The sequence below is a fragment of the Entelurus aequoreus genome, linkage group LG19, assembly GCF_033978785.1.
Source record: "Entelurus aequoreus isolate RoL-2023_Sb linkage group LG19, RoL_Eaeq_v1.1, whole genome shotgun sequence".
Classification (NCBI taxonomy): domain Eukaryota; kingdom Metazoa; phylum Chordata; class Actinopteri; order Syngnathiformes; family Syngnathidae; genus Entelurus; species Entelurus aequoreus.
The window spans coordinates 1,062,550-1,085,716 of record NC_084749.1 but is presented as its reverse complement, the minus strand read 5'-3'; positions in this window follow the sequence as shown (position 1 = coordinate 1,085,716).

Below are 23,167 nucleotides of genomic sequence, written 5' to 3'. Positions count from 1 at the left end.
TTATTACAGGCATTTTTAGACATGACACATGTTTGGTTTTGGAGTTATGTTTAGATAACTTACATATTTAGTATGACTGTTATACTGTCATATTGAATTTAAAAAAACTAGCTTGTGTCTTTAAAAACTTTACAAAAGATACTTTTTCTAGTAAAACTAACAAAGATAAATGTCTTCAGGCATTATTAGCCATTTTGCATGTGTTTTTTAGGAGTTATGTTGAAATACATTTTTATTGCTTTTTTAGCATTATCTCAGGATTCTAAAATCATTACTTTCATATTGAGTAAAAAACTACTTTTTGTTCTTGCAAACCTTACAAACTTGCATAAATACATTATTACAGGCATTTTTAGACATGACACATGTTTGGTTTTGGAGTTATGTTTAGATAACTTTCATATTTAGTATGACTGTTATACTGTCATATTGAATTAAAAAAAACTAGCTTGTGTCTTTGCAAACTTTACAAAAGATACTTTTTCTAGTAAAACTAACAAAGATAAATGTCTTCAGGCATTATTAGCCATTTTGCATGTGTTTTTTAGGAGTTATGTTTAAATACATTTTTATTGCTTTTTTCGCATAACTCAGGATTCTAAAATCATTACTTTCATATTGAGTAAAAAACTACTTTTTGTTTTTGCAAACCTTTCAAACTCATATACATACATTATTAAAGGCAATTTTAGACATGACACACGTTTGGTTTTAGAGTTATGTTTATATAACTTTCATATTTAGTATGACTGTTATACTGTCATATTGAATAAAAACAACTAGCTTGTGTCTTTGCAAACTTTACAAAAGATAATTTATCTCGTAAAACTAACAAAGATACACGTCTCCAGGCATTATTACCCATTTTGCATGGGTTGTTTAGGAATTAAGTTTAAATACATTTTTATTGCTTTTTTCGCATTATCTCAGGATTCTAAGATCATTACTTTCATATTGAGTAAAAACCACTTTTTGTTTTAGCAAACCTTACAAACTCACATAAATACATTATTACAGGCATTTTTAGACATGACACATGTTTGGTTTCGTAGTTATGTTTAGATAACTTTCATATTTAGTATGACTGTTATACTGTCATATTGAATTTAAAAAACTAGCTTGTGTCTTGGCAAACTTTCCAAAAGATCATTTTTCTAGTAAAACTAACAAAGATACATGACTCCAGGCATTATTAGCCATTTTGCATGTGTTTTTTAAGAGTTATGTTTAAATACATTTTTATTGCTTTTTTCGCATTATCTCAGGATTCTAAAATCATTACTTTCATACTGAGTAAAAAACTACTTTTTGTTTTTGCAAAACTTACAAACTCACATACATACATTATTACAGGTAATTTTAGACATGACACACGTTTGGTTTTGGAGTTATGTTTATATAACTTTCATATTTAGTATGACTGTTATACTGTCATATTGAATACAAAAAAACTAGCTTGTGTCTTTGCAAACTTTACAAAAGATAATTTTTCTAGTAAAACTAACAAAGGTACATGTCTCCAGGCATTATTAGCCATTTTGCATGTGTTGTTTAGGAATTATGTTTAAATACATTTTTATTGCTTTTTTCGCATTATCTCAGGATTCTAAGATCATTACTTTCATATTGAGTAAAAAACTACTTTTTGTTCTTGCAAACCTTACAAACTTGCATAAATACATTATTACAGGCATTTTTAGACATGACACATGTTTGGTTTTGGAGTTATGTTTAGATGACTTTCATATTTAGTATGACTGTTATACTGTCATATTGAATTTAAAAAAACTAGCTTGTGTCTTTAAAAACTTTACAAAAGATACTTTTCCTAGTAAAACTAGCAAAGATAAATGTCTTCAGGCATTATTAGCCATTTTGCATGTGTTTTTTAGGAGTTATGTTGAAATACATTTTTATTGCTTTTTTAGCATTATCTCAGGATTCTAAAATCATTACTTTCATATTGAGTAAAAAACTACTTTTTGTTCTTGCAAACCTTACAAACTTGCATAAATACATTATTACAGGCATTTTTAGACATGACACATGTTTGGTTTTGGAGTTATGTTTAGATAACTTTCATATTTAGTATGACTGTTATACTGTCATATTGAATAAAAAAATCTAGCTAGTGTCTTTGCAAACTTTACAAAAGATACTTTTTCTAGTAAAACTAACAAAGATAAATGTCTTCAGGCATTATTAGCCATTTTGCATGTGTTTTTTAGGAGTTATGTTTAAATACATTTTTATTGCTTTTTTCGCATAACTCAGGATTCTAAAATCATTACTTTCATATTGAGTAAAAAACTACTTTTTGTTTTTGCAAAACTTACAAACTCACATACATACATTATTACAGGTAATTTTAGACATGACACATGTTTGGTTTTGGAGTTATGTTTATATAACTTTCATATTTAGTATGACTGTTATACTGTCTGAGCTTGTGTCAATGCAAACTTTACAAATACCATTTTTCTAGGAAAACTAACAAAGATACATGTTTCCAGACATTATTAGCCATTTTGCTTGTGTTGTTTAGGAGTAATGTTTAAATACATTTTTAATTTTTTGTCGCATTATCTCAGGATTTTAAGAACATTACAGTCATATTGAGTAAAAAAAACTACTTCTTGTGTTTGCAAGTTTTAAAAAAGCATGTGTTTCAAGTAAAAACTGCCAACGATGCATTATTTCAGGCATTATTAGCCACTTTTCATGTGTGGTTTGAGTTATGTTTAAATAACTGTAATATTGAGTGTGACAGTATACTGTCATAGTGAGTAAAACCTAATTTATGTATTTGCAAACCTTACAAAATCATATAAATCTAGTAAAACTCACATGTATTCTATATTACAGACATTTTTAGACATTTCGCATGTTTGGTTTAGGATTCAATATTACAGGCATTTTTAGACATTTTACATGTTTGGTTTAAAATTTGTGTTTGAATAAATTTGTATTGCTTTTTTCGCATTATCTCAGGATTCTAAGAATATTACTTTCATATTGAGTAAAAAAAACTACTTTTTGTTTTTGCAAACCTTACAAACTCACATAAATACATTACTACAGGCATTTTTAGACATGACACATGTTTGGTTTTGGAGTTATGTTTATATATCTTTCATATTTAGTATGACTGTTATGCTGTTATATTGAATTAAAAAACTAGCTTGTGTCTTTGATATCTTTACAAAAGATCATTTTTTTAAACTAACAACGTTACATGTCTCCCTTGGCATTATTAGCCATTTTGCATGTGTAGTTTAGGAGTTAGGTTTAAATACATTTGTATTGCTTTTTTTCCCATTATTTCAGGGTTCTAAGAACATTACAGTCATATTGAGTAATAAACTACTTTTTGTGATTGCAAAATGTAAAACTCAGTAAAACTCCCAAGGATTCATTATTTCAGGCATTATTAGCCATTTTATGTGTAGTTTATGAGTTATGTTTAAATAACTGTCATATTGAGTGTGATTTTGTCATTGTGAGTAAAACTTAATTTTTGTATTTGCAAACCTTACAAAAACAACTGATTCTAGTAAAACTCACATTGATACAGTATTACAGGCATGTTTAGAAAATATTGCATGTTTGGTTTTGGAGTTATATTTATATAACCTGCTTTCTGAGCCGCCACTTTTGTGGTTTGCGTGTCCTACTGATCCAGGAAAATGTTGTCCGGGGGCTTCTATGCCCCCTGGTAGGGTCCTCCAAGACAAACAGGTCCTAGGTGAGGGATCAGACAAAGAGCAGCTCAAAGACCTTTATTAAAAGTACAATTGAGGACCTAGATTTTTTCTCGCCCGGACGCAGGTCACCGTGGCTCCCCTGTGGAGCCAGGCCCAGAGGTGGGGCACGGTGGCGATTGACGGGCCTGTCCCCATGGGGGCCAGCCTTGCTCAGCTCGAAGAGGCAACGTGGATCCCCCCTCCAGGGCTCACCACTCATGGGCTTGGGTCACAGAGGGTGCAGTTTGAGCTGGGCGGCAGCCGAAGGCAGGGCACTTGGTGGTCCGATTATCGGCTACATATGCTCGCTCTTGTGACATGGAACATCACCTCGCTGGGAGGGAAGGAGCCTGAGCTGTAGCATGAGGTGGAGACGTTCCCGGCTAGATATAGTTGGACTCACAGCAAGGGCTCTGGAACCTGTTCACTCAAGAGGGGCTGGACTGAGCTGAACTTTCATTACTTGCAACGCCAGAGTGGAAGAGATTCGACACTGGCGTTGCAACTAATGAGAGGCTGGGGTGGCAATTCTTGTTACCCCCCGGCTCAAAGCCTGCACGTTGGAATTTAACCCAATAGACGAGATAGTAGCTTCCCTCAGCCTTCGGGTTGGGTGACGGGTCCTGACTGTTGTTTGTGTTTACACACCAAACAGCAGCTCAGAGTACCCACTCTTTTTGGATTCCCTTGAGGGAGTACTGGAGAGTGCTCCCTCGGGTGATTCCCTTGTTCTGCTGGTGGGCAACGACAGTGAAACCTGGAGAGTCGTGATTGGGAAAAATGGCCACCCGGATCTGAACCCAAGTGGTGCTTTGTTATTGGACTTTTGTGCTCGTCACGGATTGTCCATAACAAACACAATGTTCAAACATAAGGGTGTCCATATGTGCACTTGGCACAAGGACACCCTCGGCCGCATGATTGACTTTGTAGTTGTGTCATGGGATTTGCGGCCTCATGTTTTGGACACTCTGTGAAGAGAGGGGCAGAGCTTTCTACCAACCACCACCTGGTGGTGAGCTGGCTCCTATGGTAGGGGAGGATGCCGGTCAGACCTGGCAGGCCCAAACGCATTGTAAGGGTCTGCTGGGAATGCCTAGCAGAGTCTCCTGAAGAACTTTGAACATGTCCGGAAGAACTTTGAACATGTCACGAGGGAGGTGCTGGACATTGAGTCTGAGTGGACCATGTTCCGTTCCTCTCTTGTTGAGCCAGCTGATTGAAGCTGTGGCCGCAAGGTGTTTGGTGCCTGTCGTGGCGGTAATCCACCAGCAGTGAGGGATGCTGTCAAGCTGAAGAAAGAGCCATCGGGTCCTTTTGGCTCATGGGACTCCAGAGGCAGTGGGCATACCGACAGGCCAAGCGAGACCTCCTCAATCCCACCAACACGTCTTCCTATGAGGAAACAGTGCCTGGGAAGTCTGTGGTGGGCTCTCCTATTTCTGGGGCTGAGGTTGACAAGGTAGTTAAAAAGCTCCTCGGTGGCAAGGCCCCGGGGGTATGAGCTCCGTCCGGAGTTCCTTAAGGCTCTGGATGCTGTGGGGCAGTATTGGTTTACAAGACTCTGCAACATTGCGTCTACATCGGGGGCGGTACCTCTGGATTGGCAGACCGGGGTGGTTGTTCCCCGGTCTGCCAATCCAGGATGGCAGACCGGATTGGCAGACCCGGTCTGCCAATCCGGTCTGCTATGAGTCCTAACTGCTTTGGTACACCTGCCGATGACAGCCTTCAGTATTTTGTGGCTGTCATCAGCCACAAAATACTACATTACTCTGGCGTTGCAAGTAATGAGAGGCTGGGTTGTCAGAAGGGGAACCGGAGGGTGTGTTCCAACTATCGTAGATCACACTCCTCAGCCTTCCCGGTAAGGTCTATTCATGCGTACTGGAGAGGAGGAACCTCGGATCCAGGACAATCAGTGTGGTTTTTCCTGGTCGTGGAATGGTAGACCAGCTCTAAACTCTCGGCAGGGTCCTTGAGTGTGCATGGGAGTTTGCCCAACCAGTCTACATAAGTTTTGTGGACTTGGCCTTGGTCCCCGGTAAATCCTGTGGGTAGTGCTCTTTAATGGACAGAATATCTAGGCGCAGTCATGGCTTTGACTGCGCCTGGTTTGGTGGCTGCAGGATTAGGTCTCTGCTTTTTGCAGATGATGTGGTCCTTATGGCTTCAACTGGCCAGGATCTTCAGCTTTCATTGGATCGGTTCGCAGTGAAGCGACTGGGATGAGAATCAGCACCTCCAAGTCCGAGTCCATTGTTCTCGCCCGGGAAAGGGTGGAGTGCCATCTCCAGGTTGGGAAAGAGATCTTGCCCCAAGTGAAGGCGTTCAAGTACCTAGGAGTCTTGTTCACGAGTGAGTATAGAGTGGATCGTGAGATCTACAGGCGGATCGGTGCGGCGTCTTCAGTAATGAGGACGCTATATCGATCCGTTGTGGTGAAGAAGGAGCTGAGCCAGAAGGAAAAGCTTTCAATTTACCGGTCGATCAACGTTCCCATCCTCACCTATGGTCATGAGCTTTCGGTTATGACCAAAAGGACAAGGTCACGGGTACAAGCGGCCGAAATGAGTTTCCTCTGCCGGGTGGTGGGTCTCTCCCTTAGAGATAGGGTGAGAAGCTCTGTCATCCGTGAGGAACTCAGTGTAAAGCCGCTGCTCCTCCACATTGAGAGGAGCCAGATGAGGTGGTTCGGGCATCTGCTCAGGATGCCACATTGATACAATATTACAGGCATGTTTAGACATCTTGCATGTTTGGTTTTGGAGTTATGTTTATATAACCTGCTTTCTGAACCGCCACCTTTGTGGTTTGCGTGTCCCACTGATCCTAGGAGCTATGTTGTCCAGGGGCTTCTCTGCCCCCTGGTAGGGTCCCCCAAGAAAAACAGGTCCTAGGTGAGGAATCAGACAAAGAGCAGCTCAAAGACCTTTATGAAAAGTACAAATCGAGGACCTAGATTTTTTTCTTGCCCGGACGCGGGTCACCATGGCTCCCCTGTGGAGCCAGGCCCAGAGGTGGGGCACGATGGCGAGCGACTGGTGCCCATGGGGCCCAGCTCGAAGAGGCAACGTGGGTCCCCACAGCAATAGGCTCACCACTCATGGGCTGGGTCATAGAGGTCGGGTGCAGTGTGAGCTGGGCGGCAGCCGAAGGCAGGGCACTTGGCAGTCCGATTATCGGCTACATAAGCTCGCTCTTGGGACGTGGAACCTCACCTCGCAGGGATGGAAGGAGCCTGAGCTGGTGCGCGAGGTGGAGAAGTTCCCGGCTAGATAAAGTTGGACTCACTTCGACGCACAGCAAGGGCTCTGGAACCTGTTCTCTCAAGAGGGGTTGGACTCTCTCCCACTCTGGCGTTGCAAGTAATGAGAGGCTGGGTTGTCAATTCTTGTTTCCCCCCGGCTCAATACCTGCACATTGGACTTAACCCAGTAGACGAGATGGTAGCTTCCCTCCGCTTTCTGGTTGGGTGACGGGTCCTGACTGTTGGTGTTTACGCACCAAACAGCAGCTCAGAGTACCCACTCTTTTTTGATTCCCTTGAGAGTGCTCCCTCGGGTGATTCCCTTGTTCTGCTGGGGGTCTTCAACGCTCATGTTGGCAACGACAGTGAAACCTGGAGAGTCGTGATTGGGAAAAATGGCCACCCTGATCTGAACCCAAGTGGTGCTTTGTTATTGGACTTTTGTGCTCGTCACGGATTGTCCATAACAAACACAATGTTCAAACATAAGGGTGTCCATATGTGCACTTGGCACCAGGACACCCTCGGCCGCAGTTCCATGATTGACTTTGTAGTTGTGTCATGGGATTTGCGGCCTCATGTTTTGGACACTCGGGTGAAGAGAGGGGCGAGCTTTCTACCGATCACCACCTGGTGAGCTGGCTCCGATGGTGGGGAAGGATGCCGGACAGACCTGGCAGGCCCAAACGCATTGTGAGAGTCTTTTGGGAACGCCTAGCAGAGTCTCCTGTCAGAGAGAGTTTCTTTTTCCACTTCCGGAAGAACTTTGAACATATCACAAAGGAGGTGCTGGACATTGAGTCGGAATGGATCATGTTCCGTGCCTCTCTTGTCGAGCCAGCTGATTGGAGCTGTGGCCGCAAGGTGTTTGGTGCCTGTCGTGGCGGTAATCCTAGAACCCGCTGGTGGCCACGAGCAGTGCGGGATGCCGTCAAGCTGAAGAAAGAGCTTATCTGGTCCTTTTGGCTTCGGGGGTAGATGAGCTCCGTCCGGAGTTCCTTAAGGCTCTGGATGCTTTGGGGCATCGCATGGACATCTGGGGCGGTACCTCTGGATTGGCAGGGTGGTGGTTCTTCTCTTTAAGAAGGGGAACCGGAGGGTGTGTTCCAACTATCGTAGATCACACTCCTCAGCCTTCTCGGTAAGGTCTATTCATGTGTACTGGAGAGGAGGAACCTCGGATCCAGGACGAACAGTGTGGTTTTCGTCCTGGTCGTGGAACGGTAGACCAGCTCTATACTCTCGGCAGGGTCCTTGAGTGTGCATGGGAGTTTGCCCAACCAGTCTACATGTGCTTTGTGGACTTGGAGAAGACATTCCACCCCGGGAAGTCCTGTGGGGAGTGCTCAGAGAGTATGGGGTATCGGCATGTCTGATTGTGGCGGGTCGCTCCCTGTATGATCAGTGTCAGAGCTTGGTCCGCATTGCCGGCAGTAAGTCGGACCCCTTTCCAGTGAGGGTTGGACTCCGCCAAGGCTGCCCTTTGTCACCGATTCTGTTCATAACTTTTGTGGACAGAATTTCTAGGCGCAGTCATGGCGTTGAGGGGATCCGGTTTGGTGGCTGCAGGATTAGGTCTCTGCTTTTTGCAGATGATGTGGTCCTTATGGCTTCAACTGGCCAGGATCTTCAGCTCTCATTGGATCGGTTCGCAGCCGAGTGTGAAGCGACTGGGATGAGAATCAGCACCTCCAAGTCCGAGGTTCTCACCCGGGAAAGGGTGGAGTGCCATCTCGAGGTTGGGCAGGAGATCTTGTGGATGAGTTCAAGTACCTGGAGTCTTGTTCATGAGTGAGGGAAGAGTGGATCGTGAGATGCACAGGCTGATCGGTGCGGCGTCTTCAGTAATGAGGACGCTATATCGATTCGTTGTGGTAAGAAGGAGCTGAGGCAGAAGGAAAAGCTCTCAATTTACCGGTCGATTTACGTTCCCATCCTCACCTATGGTCATGAGCTTTGGAGTAAGACCGAAAGGACAAGATCACGGGTACAAGCGGCCAAAATGAGTTTTCTCCGCTGGGTGGCGGGTCTCTCCCTTACTGTAAGAATTTTCACCGTTTGATTACAGTAACCTACTGGCAGCTAATGGTTCCAGTATAAAACTGTTTTTCTACAGCACACATACTGTGATTTATCACTACAGTTTATTACTGTAAAAAGTATCACAGTACTGTGCTGTATCAAATATACGCTTCACAGCATAATACTGTCATCTGTTTAGCGGCATTACACTGTTATTTTAGTGTATCCACTGTAATATCCATTAACTTTTAATTACAGTAAAATAATTGTAAGCACTATAGACTGAGCTTTACGGTATAATGCCACTAGAAGTTAATGAATTGAACTTTTACATTTTCAAAATCAAAACCCCTGCAATCTGCTGGCATAAAAATGACTGGAGAAATGGCCTTGCAAGTTAATGCTTTTATTAACCAATTATTTTAAAGTGCATCAAATACATTCAATGTACATTTAGTTCATTCTTCTTATTTTCAGTAAAGCATTTTAACATTTATAACATGTCAACTTAATTTCAAACTGGAGACAAAACACTGAACACGAGTCCAGTGTTTAGTTGTCGGCTACATAAAGCCCCACTCAAAGTCTGTGAGATGTTTTATAAGGGTCGCTACGTGAGGATTTACAGTTGCTGCCTTTTTCTGAACCAGCTTCCCGGTCTTCTTGGACACCACCTTTCCCTGGCTAGCCTTTGTTCCCCTCTCGGGGTTAACGCCAATGAATCGCCTAAAAAAGAGAGAAAGCATATTAAATATTCTGTTGTGATTGAAGATTACTTGCAGTCGATACAGAACTCCACTCACATTGTTATTTAGGAATATGCACTGCACAAATATTAATATCAATTTTAGGATATATGTGAGCCTATACCATAACCACAGCTGTAGATGAGTGAATGCTCTAAAACCCATTAAGACAAATTCAGAGAGGAAGACAATGCTAAAGCCTCCCCAACCCCTCTCTCTATTTATTTTTTCTCTCCATCTACGGGACCGTGTATTTACGCTGATGTTTCCTGCTTTCACCCATTTAACATATCGTTACCTGCTCATTACCTATCTTCTCTGCATCTTGGGGTCACACTGGTGCTTCTTGCCTTTACCCATTCAAACTGATGACATGGTGCTGTATTTTACTTCTTTATCTCTTTTTTTTCAACCAAAAATGCTTTGCTCTGATTAGGGGGTACTTGAATTAAAAAAATGTTCACAGGGGTACATCACTGAAAAAAGGTTGAACCTTTTTTCAGTGCTGTGAACATTTTTTTAATGCAAGTAGACCTCCATGTCTTCATAACAGGAATATCCTGAATTCTCAAGTTGCATATCACAATAGTCATCATCAGTGTTAATAACACAAGAGCTGCTTGGATTTGCTGTTGAGCAAGTCAAACTTCGTTCAGTGTAGCCGTAGTGCTTCCTTGACACGTGCGATGTGAAAGTAGACTTAACTGTAAATCTTTTTTCACATTGACTGAAGGGGCACGTAACTGTCCTACCTTCGGTAATATGACTTTTCAAATGCAGGAGAAGGGCCCGTATATCATCGCACTTCGCGCTACATGAGACAATATTACAAGGTAAACCTTCTGCGCTATACATATCAGTCCTACTCTTGCCATATTTATGACGACGGCTGTGAGTTTTGAAGGCTGAGAAGTTGGAAAAAACTCTTGTGCATTTAGGGAAAGCACACTTAAACGATGCATTAGGCATACAACTATGATTTCGCATGTGTCTAACATACGCAAATACATTGCTGCAAGTCGTAGCACATATGTTGCAAGTTATCATCTTTTATGATGACTATGACAAAAAAGAAGAAAACTTAGCTAGCTAGCATGCGGCGGTGCATGCGCGTGGTCAACGATAGTGTCTGTGATGCTGACTGTGACGCTATGTCATTTCGGACTTTATAAATATATATAAAAAGTAATTCAAACAGAAAATGACACATCAAGGTACAAGTGACTATTACCTTGCTATCAAAAACACACGATGCAGTAGGATGGATTTAGCAGGGGCGGCCAGGTGAAATGAAGCTCGGTTGGACGAATTGTGGGCGGACCCAAGAAACAAGTCTGAAAAATACTGAATTATACTGTAGGTTTTACAGTAACTTACTGCTGGTCGATATTTTTTGAAAATTGCAAAAAAATTTACAGTACTTAACTGCATTTAAGAAGAACAGGATAGGTTGATTGGCAACACTAAATTGGCCCTAGTGGTGAATGTGAGTGTGAATGTTGTCTGTCTATCTGTGTTGGCCCTGCGATGAGGTGGCAACTTGTCCAGGGTGTACCCCGCCTCCTGCCCGATTGTAGCTGAGATAGGCTGCAGCGCCCCCCGCCAACCCGAAGGGAATAAGCGGTAGAAAATGGATGGATGGATGGAGTATATAACTGTAATTTTATTTTTTATTTTTACAGTAATTTTTTACAGTGAAGGTCATGGGTGTCAAACTCTGGCCCGTGGGCCCTTGCGGCAATATCAAATTAACACTAAAGCTGGACCGTTGATTATACATTGCGGCAGTGCCGCAGTAACGCCGCTACTTCTAATACTTGCCAACCCTCCCGGGAGTGACCCCAGCACTCCTCCCAATTTTTTTTTTTCAGCTAGTCAAACGAGTGCTGGCCCAGTTTCATGTTAGTGCAGCTTCTGCACCCACACACAATTGAATGCAACGCATACTTCATCAACAGCGATACAGGTTGCAGTGACGGTAGCCAAATAAAAAACTTTAACACTTTTAGGAATATACGCCACACTGTGAATCCACACCAAACAAGAATGACAAACACATTTCGGGAGAACATCCGCACCGTAACACAACATAAACACAACAGAACAAATACCCAGAACCCTTTGTAGCACTAAATCTTCCGGGACGCTGCAAGGTGTGTGTGTGTGTGTGGGTGGGGGTAGTTTGGTGGTAGCGGGGGTGTATTCTGTAGCATCCCGAAAGAGTTAGTGCTGCAAAGGATTCTGGGTATTTGTTCTTTTGTGTTTATGTTGTGTTACGGTGCGGATGTTCTCCTGAAAAGTGTTTTTTATTCTTGTTTGGTGTGGGTTCACAGTGTGGCGTATATTTCTAACAGTGTTAAAGTTTTTTTATACTGGCACCCTCAGTGTAACCTGTATCGCTGTTGATGAAGTATGCTTTGCATGCATTTGTGTATGTGTGCTGAAGCTGCACATATCTTGTGACTGGGTCTGAACGATGTTAGAATTGGGTGTACGAGATATGGCTGTTGAACGCCTTCGTTTGATAATGAAAGTTGCCTCGGCTCAAAGCCTGAGCCCCAACATTAAAGAACTAGCATCCAAAAAAAGATGCCAGGTATCTGGCTTGGGCACATCAAATTAGATCAGTGTGTTGCAAACTGAGCAGTATAAAGTCCTGAATGGTTGTTTTATTCATTGTTATTTAATTTATAAATTTATTAGCCTGTGGAAAAAGTTAATGTTGATATTTACCTCAGAAGGCTGCAAATAGAAAAGAGGCATTCAATTTTTATTTAAATTGTATTTGATATGCAATTGATATATTTTAATTAGTATTATTATTATTTGAAACTTGATTTTGCATGTCACTATAAAGTTATATAATCCTTGCTTGTTCAATATTCAATGCAAAACTTGTTTGGGTCCCTATTAAAAGGTTAATTTGTTCAACCTTGGCCCGCTGCTTTGTTCAGTTTCAAACTTTGGCCCACTCTGTATTTGAGTTTGACACCCCTGTTGAAGGTGAAGCTCTGCCATCCTGGAAGAACTCACAGTAAAGCCACTGCTCCTCCACATTGAGAGGAGCCAGATGAGGTGGTTCGGGCATCTGCTCAGGATGCCACCCGAACGCCTCCCTAGGGATGTGTAGGGCAAGTCCGACCGGCAGGAGGCCACGGGGAAGACCCAGGACACATTGGGAACACTATGTCTCCCGGCTGGCCTGGGAACGCCTCGGGATCCCCCGAGAAAAGCTGGACGAAGTGGCTGGAGAAAGGGAAGTTTGGGCTTCTCTGCTTAGGCTGCGGCCCCCGCAACCCGACCATAACCCGACCATAAGCGGAAGAAAATGGATGGATTTAGTATGACAGTTATACTGTCATATTGAGTACAAAAACTAACTAAACCTTACACAATATGTTGTTCCCAGTAAAATTCACAAAGATACATATCTCCAGGCATTATTAGCCATTTTGCATGTGTGGTTTAGGAGTTATGTTTAAATAACTGTCAGATTGAGTGTGACAGTATACTGTCATAGTGAGTAAAACCCATATTTTGTATTTGCAAACCTTACAAAAACAACTAAATCTAGATAAACTACAAATACAATATTACAGGCATTTTTAGACATAATGCATGTTTGGTTTTGGAGTTATGTTTATATAACTTTCATATTTAGTATGACAGTTATACTGTTAAAATGAGTAAAAAAAACTAACTTGTGTCCGTCATAAAACCCAATTTTTGTATTTGCAAACCTTACAAAAACAACTGATTCTAGTAAAACTCACATTAATACAATATTACAGGCATGTTTAGACATATTGCATGTTTAGTTTTGGATTTATGTTTATACAACCCCCTTTCTGAGCCGCCACCTTTGTGGTTTGCGTGTCCCACTGATCCTAGGAGCTATGTTGTCCGAGGATTCTATGCCCCCTGGTAGGGTCCCTCAAGACAAACAGGTCCTAGGTGAGGGATCAGACAAAAAGCAGCTCAAACACCTTTATGAAAAGTACAAATCGAGGACCTAGATTTTTTTCTCGCCCAGGCACGGGTCACCGTGGCTCCCCTGTGGAGCCAGGCGCAGAGGTGGGGCACGATGGCGAGCGACTGGTGGGCGCCTGTCTCCATGGGGCCCTGCCGGGCTCAGCTCGAAGAGGCAACGTGGGTCAACCCTCCAATGGGCTCACCACTCATGGGCCCATTGAGGTCATAGAGGTCGGATGCAGTGTGAACTGGGCGGCAGCCGAAGGCAGGACACTTGGCGGTCCGATTATCGGCTACATAAGCTCGCTCTTGGGATGTGGAACGTCACCTCGCTGGGAGGGAAGGAGCCTGAGCTGGTGCGCGAGGTGAAGAAGTTCCGGCTAGATATAGTTGGACTCACTTCGACGCACAGCAAGGGCTCTGGCACCTGTTCTCTCAAGAGGGGCTGGACTCTCTTCCACTCTGGCGTTGCAAGCAATGAGAGGCTGGGGTGGCAATTGTTGTTGCTCAAAGCCTGCACGTTGGACTTTAACCCAGTAGATGAGATGGTAGCTTCCCTCCGCCTTCGGGTTGGGTGACGGGTCCTGACTGTTGTTTGTGTTTACGCACCAAACAGCAGCTCAGAGTACCCATGCTTTTTGGATTCCCTTGAGGGATAACTGGAGAGTGCTCCCTCGGGTGATTCCCCTGTTCTGTTGGGGGACTTCAATGCTCATGTTGGCAAGGACAGTGAAACCTGGAGAGTCGTGATTGGGAAAAATGAACCTAAGTGGTGCTTTGTTATTGGACTTTTGTGCTCGTCACGGATTGTCCATAACAAACACAATGTTCAAACATAAGGGTGTCTATATGTGTACTTGGCACCAGGACACCCTCGGCCGCAGTTCCATGATTGACTTTGTAGTTGTGTCATGGGATTTGTGGCCTCATGTTTTGGACACTCGGGTGAAGAGAGGGGCAGAGCTTTCTGCCAATCATCACCTGGTGGTGAGCTGGCTCCGATGGTGGTGGAGGATGCGTTAGACCTCGCAGGCCCAAACGCATTGTGAGGGTCTGCTGGGAACGGCTAGCAGAGTCTCCTGTCAGAGAGTTTCAATTACCACCTCCGGAAGAACTATGAACATGTCACGAGGGAGGTGCTGGACATTGAGTCTGAGTGGACCATGTTCTGTGCCTCTCTTGTCGAGCCGGCTGATTAGAGCTGTGGCCGCAAGGTGTTTGGTGCCTGTCGTTGCGGTAATCCTACCTGCAGTGAGGGATGCCGTCAAGCTGAAGAAAGAGCCTATCGGGTCCTTTTGGCTCATGGGACTCCAGAGGCAGCGGTTATACCGAAAGGCCAAGCAGTGCCTCGGGAATCTGTGGTGGGCTCTCCAATTTCTGGGGCTTAGGTTGCCTAGGTAGTTAAAAAGCTCCTCGGTGGCAAGGCCCCAGGTGTTGATGAGTTCCGTCCGGAGTTCCTTAAGGCTCTGGATACTGTGGGGCTGTCTTGGTTGACAAGACTCTGCAACATCACGTGGACATTGGGGGCGGTACCTCTGGATTGGCAGACCGGGGTGGTGGTTCCTCTCTTTAAGAAGGGGAACCGAGGGTGTGTTCCGACTATCGTGAAACACACTTCTCAGCCTTCCCAGTAAGGTCTATTCATGTGTACTGGAGAGGAGGAAACTCGGATCCAGGACGAACAGTGTGGTTTTCGTCATGGTCGTGGAACGTAGACCAGGTCTATACTCTCGGCAAGGTCCTTGAGTGTGAAGCGACTGGGATGAGAATCAGCACTTCCAAGTCCAAGTCCATGGTTCTCGCGCAGGAAAGGGTCGAGTGCCATCTACAGGTTGGGGAGGAGATCTTGCCCCAAGTGGAGGAGTTCAAGTACCTAGGAGTCTTGTTCACGAGTGAAGATAGAGATCCACAGGCGGATTGGTGCGGCGTTTTCAGTATTGAGGACGCTATATCGATCCGTTGTGGTGAAGAAGGAGCTGAGCCAGAAGGAAAAGCTCTCAATTTACCGTCGATCTACGTTCCCAGCTTTGGGTTATGACCGAAAGGACAAGGTCACGGGTACAAGCGGCCGAAATGCGTTTCCTCTGCCGGGTGGTGGGTCTCTCCCTTTGAGATAGGGTGAGAAGCTCTGTCATCCGGGAGGAACTCAGAGTAAAGCAGCTGCTCCTCCGCATTGAGAGGAGCCAATGAGGTGGTTCGGGCATCTGCTTAGGATGCCACCCGAACGCCTCTAGGGAGGTGTTTAGGGCAAGTCCGACCGGCAGGAGGCCACGGGGAAGACCTAGGACACATTGGAAAGACTATGTCTCCCGGCTGGCCTGGGAACGCCTCGGAATACCCCGAGAAGAGCTGGACGAAGTGGCTGGGGAGAGGGAAGTCTGGGATTTTCTGCTCAGGCAACCCGACCTCGGATAAGCGGAAGAAAATGGATGGATTTAGAATGACAGTTATACTGTCAAATTGAGTACAAAAACTAACTAAACCTTACACAATATATTGTTTCTAGTAAAACTCACAAAGATACATATCTCCAGGCATTATTAGCCATTTTGCATGTGTGGTTTAGGAGTTATGTTTAAATAACTGTCAGATTGAGTGTGACAGTATACTGTCATAGTGAGTAAAACCCATATTTTGTATTTGCAAACCTTACAAAAACAACTAAATCTAGTTAAACTCACACAGATACAATATTACAGGCATTTTTAGACATAATGCATGTTTGGTTTTGGAGTTATGTTTATATAACTTTCATTTATAGTATGACAGCTAAACTGTTATATTGAGTAGAAAAAACTAACCTGTGTTCGTCATAAAACCCAATTTTTGTATTTGCAAACCCTACAACTGATTCAAATAAAATTCACATGAATTCAATATTACAGGCATTTTCAGACATTTTGCATGTTTGGTTTAGGAATTATGTTGGAATACATTTGTATTGCTTTTTTCGCATTATCTCAGGATTTTTAGAACATTACTGTCATATTGAGTAAAGTTTTAAAAAAGCATATGTTTCCAGTAAAACTCCCAAAGATGCATTATTTCAGGCATTTTTAGCCATTTTTCAGGTGTGGTTTAGGAGTTATGTTTAAATAACTATCATATTGAGTGGGGCGTTATACTGTCATATTGAGTTAAAAAAACTAACCTGTGTCTTTGCAAACCTTACAAAAGAAAGTGTTTCTAGCAACACTCACAAAGATAATTTTTTCACGCTATTAGACATGTTTCATGTGTATTTAGGAGTTATAATTACATAACTTTCATATTGAGTGTTAAAGTTATAATGTCATAATGTGTAAAACCTAATTTTTGTATTAGCAAACCATACAAAAACAATTGATTCTAGTAAAACTTACATAGTTCAATATTACAGGCATTTTTAGACATTTTACATGTTTGGTTTAAAAGTTGTTTTTGAATACATTTAAATTGCTTTTTTCGCATTATCTCAGGATTCTAAGATCATTACTTTCATATTGAGTAAAAAACTACTTTTTGTTTTTGCAAACCTTACACACTCACATAAATACATTATTACAGGTATTTTTAGACATGACACATTTTTGGTTTTGGAGTTATGTTTAGATAACTTTCATATTTAGTATGACTGTTATACTGTCATATTGAATTAAAAAAAACTAGCTTGTGTCTTTGCAAACTTTACAAAAGATACTTTTTCTAGTAAAACTAACAAAGATACATGACTCCAGGCATTATTAGCCATTTTGCATGTGTTTTTTAAGAGTTATGTTTAAATACATTTTTATTGCTTTTTTCGCATTATCTCAGGATTCTAAAATCATTACTTTCATACTGAGTAAAAAACTACTTTTTGTTTTTGCAAAACTTACAAACTCACATACATACATTATTACAGGTCATTTTAGACATGACACACGTTTGGTTTTGGAGTTATGTTTATATAACTTTCATATTTAGTATGACTGTTATACTGTCATATTGAATAAAAAAAAACTAGCTTGTGTCTTTGCAAACTTTACAAAAGATAATTTTTCTAGTAAAACAAACAAAGGTACATGTCTCCAGGCATTATTAGCCATTTTGCATGTGTTGTTTAGGAATTATGTTTAAATACATTTTTATTGCTTTTTTCGCATTATCTCAGGATTCTAAGATCATTACTTTCATATTGAGTAAAAAAACACTTTTTGTTCTTGCAAACCTTACAAACTTGCATAAATACATTATTACAGGCATTTTTAGACATGACACATGTTTGGTTTTGGAGTTATGTTTAGATAACTTACATATTTAGTATGACTGTTATACTGTCATATTGAATTTAAAAAAACTAGCTTGTGTCTTTAAAAACTTTACAAAAGATACTTTTTCTAGTAAAACTAACAAAGATAAATGTCTTCAGGCATTATTAGCCATTTTGCATGTGTTTTTTAGGAGTTATGTTGAAATACATTTTTATTGCTTTTTTAGCATTATCTCAGGATTCTAAAATCATTACTTTCATATTGAGTAAAAAACTACTTTTTTTTCTTGCAAACCTTACAAACTTGCATAAATACATTATTACAGGCATTTTTAGACATGACACATGTTTGGTTTTGGAGTTATGTTTAGATAACTTTCATATTTAGTATGACTGTTATACTGTCATATTGAATTAAAAAAAACTAGCTTGTGTCTTTGCAAACTTTACAAAAGATACTTTTTCTAGTAAAACTAACAAAGATAAATGTCTTCAGGCATTATTAGCCATTTTGCATGTGTTTTTTAGGAGTTATGTTTAAATACATTTTTATTGCTTTTTTCGCATAACTCAGGATTCTAAAATCATTACTTTCATATTGAGTAAAAAACTACTTTTTGTTTTTGCAAACCTTTCAAACTCATATACATACATTATTAAAGGCAATTTTAGACATGACACACGTTTGGTTTTAGAGTTATGTTTATATAACTTTCATATTTAGTATGACTGTTATACTGTCATATTGAATAAAAACAACTAGCTTGTGTCTTTGCAAACTTTACAAAAGATAATTTATCTCGTAAAACTAACAAAGATACACGTCTCCAGGCATTATTACCCATTTTGCATGGGTTGTTTAGGAATTAAGTTTAAATACATTTTTATTGCTTTTTTCGCATTATCTCAGGATTCTAAGATCATTACTTTCATATTGAGTAAAAACCACTTTTTGTTTTAGCAAACCTTACAAACTCACATAAATACATTATTACAGGCATTTTTAGACATGACACATGTTTGGTTTCGTAGTTATGTTTAGATAACATTCATATTTAGTATGACTGTTATACTGTCATATTGAATTTAAAAAACTAGCTTGTGTCTTGGCAAACTTTCCAAAAGATCATTTTTCTAGTAAAACTAACAAAGATACATGACTCCAGGCATTATTAGCCATTTTGCATGTGTTTTTTAAGAGTTATGTTTAAATACATTTTTATTGCTTTTTTCGCATTATCTCAGGATTCTAAAATCATTACTTTCATACTGAGTAAAAAACTACTTTTTGTTTTTGCAAAACTTACAAACTCACATACATACATTATTACAGGTAATTTTAGACATGACACACGTTTGGTTTTGGAGTTATGTTTATATAACTTTCATATTTAGTATGACTGTTATACTGTCATATTGAATACAAAAAAACTAGCTTGTGTCTTTGCAAACTTTACAAAAGATAATTTTTCTAGTAAAACTAACAAAGGTACATGTCTCCAGGCATTATTAGCCATTTTGCATGTGTTGTTTAGGAATTATGTTTAAATACATTTTTATTGCTTTTTTCGCATTATCTCAGGATTCTAAGATCATTACTTTCATATTGAGTAAAAAACTACTTTTTGTTCTTGCAAACCTTACAAACTTGCATAAATACATTATTACAGGCATTTTTAGACATGACACATGTTTGGTTTTGGAGTTATGTTTAGATGACTTTCATATTTAGTATGACTGTTATACTGTCATATTGAATTGAAAAAAACTAGCTTGTGTCTTTAAAAACTTTACAAAAGATACTTTTCCTAGTAAAACTAGCAAAGATAAATGTCTTCAGGCATTATTAGCCATTTTGCATGTGTTTTTTAGGAGTTATGTTGAAATACATTTTTATTGCTTTTTTAGCATTATCTCAGGATTCTAAAATCATTACTTTCATATTGAGTAAAAAACTACTTTTTGTTCTTGCAAACCTTACAAACTTGCATAAATACATTATTACAGGCATTTTTAGACATGACACATGTTTGGTTTTGGAGTTATGTTTAGATAACTTTCATATTTAGTATGACTGTTATACTGTCATATTGAATAAAAAAATCTAGCTAGTGTCTTTGCAAACTTTACAAAAGATACTTTTTCTAGTAAAACTAACAAAGATAAATGTCTTCAGGCATTATTAGCCATTTTGCATGTGTTTTTTAGGAGTTATGTTTAAATACATTTTTATTGCTTTTTTCGCATAACTCAGGATTCTAAAATCATTACTTTCATATTGAGTAAAAAACTACTTTTTGTTTTTGCAAAACTTACAAACTCACATACATACATTATTACAGGTAATTTTAGACATGACACATGTTTGGTTTTGGAGTTATGTTTATATAACTTTCATATTTAGTATGACTGTTATACTGTCTGAGCTTGTGTCAATGCAAACTTTACAAATACCATTTTTCTAGGAAAACTAACAAAGATACATGTTTCCAGACATTATTAGCCATTTTGCTTGTGTTGTTTAGGAGTAATGTTTAAATACATTTTTAATTTTTTGTCGCATTATCTCAGGATTTTAAGAACATTACAGTCATATTGAGTAAAAAAAACTACTTCTTGTGTTTGCAAGTTTTAAAAAAGCATGTGTTTCAAGTAAAAACTGCCAACGATGCATTATTTCAGGCATTATTAGCCACTTTTCATGTGTGGTTTGAGTTATGTTTAAATAACTGTAATATTGAGTGTGACAGTATACTGTCATAGTGAGTAAAACCTAATTTATGTATTTGCAAACCTTACAAAATCATATAAATCTAGTAAAACTCACATGTATTCTATATTACAGACATTTTTAGACATTTCGCATGTTTGGTTTAGGATTCAATATTACAGGCATTTTTAGACATTTTACATGTTTGGTTTAAAATTTGTGTTTGAATAAATTTGTATTGCTTTTTTCGCATTATCTCAGGATTCTAAAAATATTACTTTCATATTGAGTAAAAAAAACTACTTTTTGTTTTTGCAAACCTTACAAACTCACATAAATACATTACTACAGGCATTTTTAGACATGACACATGTTTGGTTTTGGAGTTATGTTTATATATCTTTCATATTTAGTATGACTGTTATGCTGTTATATTGAATTAAAAAACTAGCTTGTGTCTTTGATATCTTTACAAAAGATCATTTTTTTAAACTAACAACGTTACATGTCTCCCTTGGCATTATTAGCCATTTTGCATGTGTAGTTTAGGAGTTAGGTTTAAATACATTTGTATTGCTTTTTTTCCCATTATTTCAGGGTTCTAAGAACATTACAGTCATATTGAGTAATAAACTACTTTTTGTGATTGCAAAATGTAAAACTCAGTAAAACTCCCAAGGATTCATTATTTCAGGCATTATTAGCCATTTTATGTGTAGTTTATGAGTTATGTTTAAATAACTGTCATATTGAGTGTGATTTTGTCATTGTGAGTAAAACTTAATTTTTGTATTTGCAAACCTTACAAAAACAACTGATTCTAGTAAAACTCACATTGATACAGTATTACAGGCATGTTTAGAAAATATTGCATGTTTGGTTTTGGAGTTATATTTATATAACCTGCTTTCTGAGCCGCCACTTTTGTGGTTTGCGTGTCCTACTGATCCAGGAAAATGTTGTCCGGGGGCTTCTATGCCCCCTGGTAGGGTCCTCCAAGACAAACAGGTCCTAGGTGAGGGATCAGACAAAGAGCAGCTCAAAGACCTTTATTAAAAGTACAATTGAGGACCTAGATTTTTTCTCGCCCGGACGCAGGTCACCGTGGCTCCCCTGTGGAGCCAGGCCCAGAGGTGGGGCACGATGGCGATTGACGGGCCTGTCCCCATGGGGCCCAGCCTTGCTCAGCTCGAAGAGGCAACGTGGATCCCCCCTCCAGGGCTCACCACTCATGGGCTTGGGTCACAGAGGGTGCAGTTTGAGCTGGGCGGCAGCCGAAGGCAGGGCACTTGGTGGTCCGATTATCGGCTACATATGCTCGCTCTTGTGACATGGAACATCACCTCGCTGGGAGGGAAGGAGCCTGAGCTGTAGCATGAGGTGGAGACGTTCCCGGCTAGATATAGTTGGACTCACAGCAAGGGCTCTGGAACCTGTTCACTCAAGAGGGGCTGGACTGAGCTGAACTTTCATTACTTGCAACGCCAGAGTGGAAGAGATTCGACACTGGCGTTGCAACTAATGAGAGGCTGGGGTGGCAATTCTTGTTACCCCCCGGCTCAAAGCCTGCACGTTGGAATTTAACCCAATAGACGAGATAGTAGCTTCCCTCAGCCTTCGGGTTGGGTGACGGGTCCTGACTGTTGTTTGTGTTTACACACCAAACAGCAGCTCAGAGTACCCACTCTTTTTGGATTCCCTTGAGGGAGTACTGGAGAGTGCTCCCTCGGGTGATTCCCTTGTTCTGCTGGTGGGCAACGACAGTGAAACCTGGAGAGTCGTGATTGGGAAAAATGGCCACCCGGATCTGAACCCAAGTGGTGCTTTGTTATTGGACTTTTGTGCTCGTCACGGATTGTCCATAACAAACACAATGTTCAAACATAAGGGTGTCCATATGTGCACTTGGCACAAGGACACCCTCGGCCGCATGATTGACTTTGTAGTTGTGTCATGGGATTTGCGGCCTCATGTTTTGGACACTCTGTGAAGAGAGGGGCAGAGCTTTCTACCAACCACCACCTGGTGGTGAGCTGGCTCCTATGGTAGGGGAGGATGCCGGTCAGACCTGGCAGGCCCAAACGCATTGTAAGGGTCTGCTGGGAATGCCTAGCAGAGTCTCCTGAAGAACTTTGAACATGTCCGGAAGAACTTTGAACATGTCACGAGGGAGGTGCTGGACATTGAGTCTGAGTGGACCATGTTCCGTTCCTCTCTTGTTGAGCCAGCTGATTGAAGCTGTGGCCGCAAGGTGTTTGGTGCCTGTCGTGGCGGTAATCCACCAGCAGTGAGGGATGCTGTCAAGCTGAAGAAAGAGCCATCGGGTCCTTTTGGCTCATGGGACTCCAGAGGCAGTGGGCATACCGACAGGCCAAGCGAGACCTCCTCAATCCCACCAACACGTCTTCCTATGAGGAAACAGTGCCTGGGAAGTCTGTGGTGGGCTCTCCTATTTCTGGGGCTGAGGTTGACAAGGTAGTTAAAAAGCTCCTC